This window comes from Stylophora pistillata, chromosome 2 (assembly GCF_964205215.1).
Source record: "Stylophora pistillata chromosome 2, jaStyPist1.2, whole genome shotgun sequence".
Taxonomy (NCBI): domain Eukaryota; kingdom Metazoa; phylum Cnidaria; class Anthozoa; order Scleractinia; family Pocilloporidae; genus Stylophora; species Stylophora pistillata.
The window spans coordinates 11,021,529-11,030,218 of NC_142520.1; the positions used below are offsets into that span (position 1 = coordinate 11,021,529).

Sequence of the window (8,690 nt, forward strand, 5' to 3'; positions counted from 1 at the left end):
GCGAAGACAATTAATTTCAAGGTTTATCCCGAAACCATTGTATGATCTCCAAGAGCCAAAAAAGTTTTTTTTTTCTTTCCTTTATTAAATGCAAATAATTTTCACGATGACCTCTGCTGAACCAGCTTGCATTAAACAAAGTACATATCTTTTTTTGTGTGTTTTTTTGTTTTTCTCATCTCGGTCACTTTCTGCGGGACACCTCACACAAATAGCTTCATAGTCGTTAAAAATGGTATCGACAAAGTGTAGTTTTAACGAAACCAAACTCCGAAGAAAATTTGATCCGGAAAACTTTAATAACTTCCATCAATGCTAAATAATAAAAGAGGCAAGAAGTTTCAGTCTTGAACTCACAACTTGTATGCATTATGACAAAACAAATTATTTTCCTCGCTCATCTTAAATGTTATTATGCGCGCGGTAATTGCAAGTCCTGCCTAACTCCTAATGGGCCACCATGGTCTACATCTCTACGTATGCATGGCCGGAACACCACGTGTGCACTTCTCTTCAGCTGGCAAGTTCCTGTCTGGCTTAGCCGAGTGGTTTCAAAGCTCTCAAGAATTTTTTCTATGTTTCATCCCGATTGAGATACATCCTTTTGAAGCTCAATTTCAAAAGTAAATATTTGCATAAAAAAGACAATGATATTTTAGCTCTGTAAACGGACGAAAATATGTTTGGAGTGAACAATATTTTATTCATAAACGTGGGACGAGTTCAGGCCATAACGAGGAAACTAAACTTTCTTTACTCTTCCCTGAAATAGTAAGAATCATTGAGTGTTGTTGAATTGATTATTCTGTCATAAAACCTTATGATTTTCAACATAAAGCCACACATTCTCGTAGTAAATTATAGCCAAAAAAAACAAAAAACAAAAAGATTCAAGCATGCTAAATGTACTACGCGGGCGTCGTAAATGTGGGAAATTCGCTGTTTTTTCGCTTCCGAGCAGAAAATTTAGCACTTGTTTGGGAAAAGCCTTGGTCTTGAAATATCTCCTTCCCTCACCTCAAGCAGCGCTTATGCTACCCTCGTGCACTGAGAACTTCCTCTTGCGTGCATCCATTGAACGATATACACGCGCCAAGCACGATCAAATTCTCAATTTTACGTTAAGATCTTTATTCCTTTTTAGTCCTGTTTTGTTTTTCTCATTGTCCATATCAATTTAAACCTCATTTCGATAAAACTTGTCCACGGTGGATTAATAGCCAAAACAACCCTTGGATACCGCTATTCAAGTAAAAATCTTCCCGTTGCTTCATTGTGTATGGATTTTAATTCAATTATGAAAATGCACTAATAAAGAGTTGTGATATATAACCAAGTTCAATGTGTTCATGATTAGACATCCACGTCGTTCATCTCTTGGTATAGCCACCTGTCAAGTGAGGATCCGGAGTTCTGATATTTCCGCCCATTCGCACTTAGTTCCGTTTGCATTATTGGAAACATAATTGCTCTGTCTGTGTTTAACAATTTTCTCTCTGTTTTTGTTACCTTTAAAAAAAAAAAAAACTTACTCATTAGGCTTCCAAAGACTACGTGATACCTAACGCAGGAAGGTTGCTACGACCACTGAAAACAATATGCCTCGAATGCCGATTGGTATATGTTTAACACATGTCGGAAATATGTTTATGAAGTGTATAAATTTTATTACAAAAGTTTTCTTCAAATAAAAACAAATGATGTCAACTAAATATGACAACAGCGACTAATCATATACCAAAGAGAGGTCGTTATTCCACTGGAGAATGTAAAAAGAAGGGAGGAAATTTTTCGAATTGAAAAAATTTCCTTTCCAACTAGTTAATATAACAATTTCTATTTCCCTGAGTGCGAGGCTAACTATAGGCTCTTCCTTGGGTTCGTGCGAGCACCAAACAAATATACGGAATTTGCGAAAATATGTTCATTAGTTTTGGATAGCCTTCATAAAACTTAAGTGGACCTTAGAGTGTCTCAAAAGAATTCGAGGGCATAAGCTGTAAAAAAGATAACCAATTTGGTAACTGCACACATTGTTCGGTCATAACTAAAAACTTTGCAGACTCACGTTCGCATATTGTAAAAAAAAAGAATCTAGAACATTTTTGAGCGAACAGAAGGTGACAGCGCACTGAAATGGAAGATGAGTTTCAGTAGCCATCTTATACTATGTATATATGAAGTTCATATATTTTGAACTGCGGTTATAGATACGTATGATGCACGATCCTCTCAGTAGAAAGCGCTATTTATGCAACAGCGAAAATCAGACCTGAAAAAAATCAGGCCTGTACGGGATTCGAACCACTGACCTCTGCGATACTACTGCAGCGCTCTACCAATTGAGCTAACAAGCCAACTGGGAGCAGGCCGTTAAGTTGATTCGTAATAAATCCGTGATGATAAATCAGATACAATGTATATATGAAGTTCATATATTTTAAACTGCGGTATTAGATACGTATGATGCACAATCCTAGCAGTACAAAGGGCTATTTATGCAATAGCGCTCTCTACTGCGAGAGAGTACTAATGTGCTCTCTACTGCGAGAGTGTACATTGTACATTATGGAATGTGCTCTCTACTGCGAGAGAGTACATTGCATAAGTAGTAATCTCTACTACTTATCCAATGTAGCCATCTTGTCAGTTAAGCCTCTATATACGAGAGTTTTAGTCCTGGAAAATGTGCGTTTCCATTTTTTTTTTTTTTTTTAATAAATTGCATAGCTGAAGAATTAAGAGCAGAAAAACAAACGTTTCTTGTAAACAAGTGCAAGTTTTAAAAGATACCATCTGGGCAGAACTGAAATTGTCCGAAGGGAAGCACCACAGAGATAAGGAACAAGTGGGGAAAAACTCTCATGTCCGCCAAAAAACAGCAGTAAAGAAATCCTTTCGATGTTTTGAAGCTGTTAAGCAAACTGAGGAGCTTAACTGCAGTTTGTTGACAGAGATGTACCACCAATTTAAGGCTACGCTACCCTAGAAACGTGTTAGCCAATAACATTTGGCCGTGATATATGAAAGATGTTTCACCGCCCGTTACAGAGAGGCTGTGAGATTAATTATTAATGTCTACTGAAACAGTTAATTTGGTTAGTTTTCTCCTCTCTAGGGAGCTTCTTATCTTCTTATAACTGTTTTAATAATTATAAGCAGCATCAATTGACAAAACTTTGGGAAAATGCAAGCTCATGAAAAGGTTTTTTTTTTTTTTTTTTTTTTCTTTTTAAGATTCAAATTGATACCTCTGTGGTATTTTGACCAGAGAGGGATTTTAAAAGACAATTTTAGAGATCATGGCTTCAATGAGGTAGACCCTTTTGTAGAGTGTCATTCGCACTGAGTTATTTTTAGCCTGATTTTCACCTGCATTCTAAGTATTCGTTCCTACAATTAAGTGAGTTTTTGATATTTTAATTAAATTCGAAGGAAAGGTTTTCCCCTAATTCCAAGTGAAGTTTCCATATTTTGTCTGTGAAATGACTAAGTGCATCTTTTAACTTGTAGCAAGAGAGAATTTCATGAGCGCGCTCGACACTTTAGATCGCTGTCCTCACGGGTGGTCTAGCTAGAGATCAATTTTAGCTTGCATAGACACGAAAAAGTAGGATTGGAGAACAACCAAACTAAAAAAGGAAAACTTTCTTTCGACGAGAATTCGAGAGGATCGCCCATAGAGAGAGTGGCATACATTGCCAAACCGAAATCTGATTTATAAAATAATATCTACCACAAAAACTCAACTTGTTTAAAAGATAAAAGGTTTAGTAGAACTTGTCAGGTGATCTGTCAGGTTGCCAAGCAACAGTAAGAATGGGAGCCTCAAGCCCATATGAAGACAATTTTCGAAAGAATAGGCTACTTTTTGAGATCTCATAATTTAATGTACTTTTTGCCGGATGATGCATCCTTCACTTTGTAAGTTTGCTAAACATTGCTTATGTTTTTCTATGCAAATCACCTACGTCTTGAGTCTTATTTCTCCAAATTTTGCAACCGACAAAGTTTTTTATCAGCAGATCGTTAATGAATCAGTCTTGTGAAAGACATAAAACGAAACTTATAATTTCACCGCAGTAAACACCTTTTTTTATCATATTACAGTTGTGATAAGAACTTCGAAAAACCTACGTACAGACCTAATCGAGTGTTGTTGCTCAGTAAACCTCATAACTGAAGTTTATCTTGTTTTATTTTAATAATGTAGTCTTTAATTATTAAAATAAAACTTGTTTTATTTTAATAATGTAGTCAAAAGCTTATGGCTCTTCCGTGTTGCGCAAAAGGGTAGACGAAAAACAATGCCAATTTTGAGTATGTGCCTTTGTTCAGAATTTCGTAAGATTGCAAATTGCAATTATACTAGAGTTGATGATCTTTCAAAATATGTAAAGTTGAGTTTGGGGAAATAAGTTTGGGATTTTTAAAATTTGTTTGAAAATCGTGAAGAAAGACATAAAATCAGGCCATCCTGTTGTGTACATGTGATCATCAAGACATTGATAGAGTAAAAATTACCACGACTCCGATGCATATAGCAAAGTAAATATAATAACCTTAGCTCAAATATTATATTCTTAGGTGTTCGCAGCAGTCCAAAGTTTTTTTCTGTTTTGTCATTTTCTCCATTCTGCGGTCTCTGTAAGTTTGACATCGGCACCGTCGCTTTATGTCGCGCCTCGATCAAAACAGCCGCTCCTGAAAACGTCTAAACTTTGCAATTTGTGTTCCTTGTGCGCTTGATACGACGTGTCGGTGTTCTTAGCGACAACATTCATTAAAACACTGACCGAGCCGACTATGTAATTAAAGCTTACGTTCAGAGGTTTCTATCTTCGACCCTGTTCATCATTTATCCGTTGTTTAACAGACTGTATGGAAATTTGTTTCGCTGAATTTGTTCATGAAGGGGGGGGGGGGGGAAGTATGCGATCTCTCCCTATAATTCGTTACTTTCAGGCAGGAGATTTCTCTTTAGATCGCGAATAACTATTTTACCACGAGTTTATCGTTCTCGTTACTTACTTCTGAAGAATCGATCACGTCGATTTTATGTAATTTAATTAATCTTACTAGTGCGTGTTTATTTCCAACGAGAACTAAATAAAGATTATAGATTTAAGAAAGACAATACTTTCGGTGTTCCTGCCCCTGAGGAAATGATGGAAGTTTTTTGCTCTTTCGGGAGTATAGTCGGCAGTCCATGTTCATAAATTTATCATATTATATTGTCGCGCTATGCAAATTGCATAGGGTAGTTCTGTCAATTAAAACCATCGTGACCTACTTCCTGTTTTGAACTCATTGATTGAAAACTTCTGGACAACGATCGTCAAAAACAAAAGAGACGAGACGTATGGCAAAAAAACCCAATCTTGGCAATCGAGGACTCAGGAACTCGGGGACTCGGGGACGCGCAGGGACTCAGTGACGTGATAAACAAACAACTCCTGATTCTGTAAAGTATAATTTTCGGTGGCCTCGAGAAAGGTATTACACTTCCGAAACAGGTAGACTTCTTTTCCAGAGACGTGCGTAATGTTAACGACAAAAGGGGTTCTTTTTTGGTCAAGTGACTCAACATTCTTTCGCATTTCTTTGCCCGCGCTTTTGTTGCCTGTTGTAATTTATCCGCTTTCGTTTAGTAATACAACCTGTTTCGTAATATTTCTTTTCCGGAAAATCAGTGCGAACTAATTCCAACAGACGAAACTAAGGTGTCTACCTTCCATGATCTGATGCGAATCGTAAGGACTAATTATAAGTGAGAGTGTTTACAACTCATTCCTGAGGAAGAATTGCGGATTCAGTACAAGGACGATGAGGATACTTTCGTAACGAAGTAATCGCAACTTGCGTCCGTTGTTATATGCTCGCATCAATCTTCCAGAAAAAAAAGTAAAATAAATTGTTAACACTCTAATTGATTAATTCTTCATCAAGAATAAATTGTAAACGCTGGAGTTGTACTGTATCCGCAATTCTTGATCACGAATTAATTGTAGACGCTCTAATTTATTCCCTACGATTCGCATCATGTTATCTAAGTAGACACCTCAGTTTTGTCCTTTGTTACTAACGACAAGTGTTAAGCACGTCTCCAGAAAAAAAAAAAAAAAAAAAAAATTAAAAAATCAGTGTGCCTCTTTCGGTAGTATAAAACCTTTCTCGAGACCATCAAAAATTACACTTTACAAATCAATGCAAAAATCAGGTGCTGTTTGTTTATTACGTCTCCGAGTCCCCGCGCGTCGCTGAGTCCCGACTTCCTCGCGCCCCACGTCCCAGAGTCCCGGCGTCCCTGGGTCTCTTAGTCTCCGAGTCTCCAAGTCTCCGAGTCCCTGATTCCCACTTCCCTGAGTTCCACGTCCCTGAGTCCCACTTCCCCAAGTCCCCGTCCTACTTTTGGTCACAGCCCGATAAAATTCCACATTCATTTCCTCAAAAGAAACTTTACATATTTTGAAAGATCGTTACCTAAACAAATGGACACGCTCAAAATTATCGTTATTTCTCGCCTACGGTTTTACGAAGCATGGGAGAGGCATTACTTCTATACTTCTCTTGATTAGTCACATATACTTAATGTTTATGAAACCGTGTTATTTAGACCATGGCAAGTTATCCAAAAGACTGGAAGTAGGAGAGCTTTTTCTAACGTAACAGTTTTGCCAAGCGAGTGAAGTAAATCATGACTAATTTCAACCCCGTTTGCACGTGATTGGGATCGTCAAATTGTGCCTAAATGGAAAACGGCTTCCATCGTTTTTCTCAGAAATTAATAGATATTTCAATTCAAGGAAAAAACTACATGGCACTCATGTACTTACTAAAGGCTATCTATATGCAAAAGACGAGTGAATTGATTTTTTTCAGACTTGCCGAGGATTTGCCATTCTGTTTGATTCTTACACGGATCTGCTCTTAATAACGAAATAAAGGACTAGTCTGTTCATGCTTTTTCCACAGGCTGTTAAGGAAATAAATAACTAGTCTGTGCATGCTTTTTCCACAGCCTGTTAAGGAAATAAATTACTAGTCTGTTCATCCTTTTTCCACAGCCTGTTAAGGAAATAAATAACTAGTATGTTCATGATTTTTCCACAGCCTGTTAAGGAAATAATTGACTAGTCTGTTCATACTTTTTCAACGGCCTGTTAAGGAAATAAATGACTAGTCTGTTCATGCTTTTTCCACAGCATGTTAAGGAAATAAATGACTAGTCTGTTCATGTTTTTTCCACAGTCTGTTAAGGAAATAAATAACTAGTCTGTTCATGCTTTTCCACAGCCTGTTAAGAAAATAAATGACTAGTCTGTTCATGCTTTTTCCACAGCCTGTTGAGGAAATTGAAAGGATATCTCCCCTTGGTAGACTTATCACAGCTGTTTCTTGTTCTGGTTTAAAAACCACCGTTATCCTCTCAAATTAAAAAAGGCAACTCTCCACTTACAACGCACTTCACTTCTTAATTTATAACGAGACGAGCTTTTGCTATCAAATTATACCTTATTTTTCTTTTGATACCTACTCAAGCAATTAGGAACCCCTTTCGGTGACAGTAAATCCAGGCAAACCTTTAAATCACCCGCTGTGGTCGCTGCATCATTCGTTGAAAAAAATGCGCCTTCCATCGACAGAAGCGAGTAAGAGAATCGCTCAAAACCAAAACACGTAGCGCACGGATTAAATATCAGCAATGGAAAGAGGAACTAGGTACTAATAATCATATTGATAATAATAAATATGATAATGATAACTGTATTCAGTAATAAGAATAAGATAAGAACGGGCGTGCAGTATGTAGAGTTTTTGTGAGCAAGACCTTTCTCGGAACATCGGGGAGTAGGTCTTACCCTACCACTTCTCCTCTCTTTCCCTCCCCCCCCCCCCCCCCCTCACCCTCTTCTCGAAAAAAGTTGTTAACTCCCAAGTTCACTAAAGAAGTTCTCATAATATAAAATAATCTTTAGTTATTATGCTTTATTCATTGGAAGAGAAACGTCCACCAGTTAATTACTTACGTGGAATTGCAAAAAAAAGAAAGGCTGAGGTATATAGACTGCCTCTATTAATGGTTCTGCGCGTCCTTGGAACTCTGAGAAGATTTTTATTGGGAATTTATTTGTTTTAAAGACATACAGATGAGCCTATCATTAATTAACAAACATTAGATACATTATCCTGTTGATGGATATAGAAAATATATGTTTACTTTTGTTAATCATACCAATCGCACTGCAGTAATGAAGATTATCATTAGTAGCTGGACACGCGATTTCCTTTGTTTGTTGTCTTTTTTAAGCGCCAGGCGCCACCCCGTGTGGGGGACTGGATCGAGATTAAAAGAGGTTGTGTTGTGAGCACATGGAATTAATGAGGTCTGAAGTGTGTTTTAAACCGGGACAGTTAGAAAAATTTCCCAAGCCTAGGAATCTCCAGTAGCCTTAACGGTAGGTCGGAGAGAGGGAGAGGGGTAGGTGGCTATCGAGCGCGCCACGATCTGCAGCCCTCTCCGACGTCGTCACGCAAGCGAAAACTCCCCCACCAACGGCTGCTCACATTCGAACAACATTCCTTTCCGGAAATTGGCCAATCAGCATTTACTTACCATATTCTGGAAAGCGTTTGCGCCTCAATAATCAAACCAATCACAGAGTTCGTATTATCCGAGCGTTGAAACT

At 37.7% G+C, this 8,690-nt stretch overlaps 1 pseudogene; it reads right to left on the bottom strand.

Moving 5' to 3' along the window:
• The window catches only part of LOC148737092 (uncharacterized), a 120,176-nt pseudogene extending 117,310 nt beyond the window's left edge, over positions 1-2,866 (bottom strand).
• Between the last annotated feature and the right edge of the window lie 5,824 nt (positions 2,867-8,690).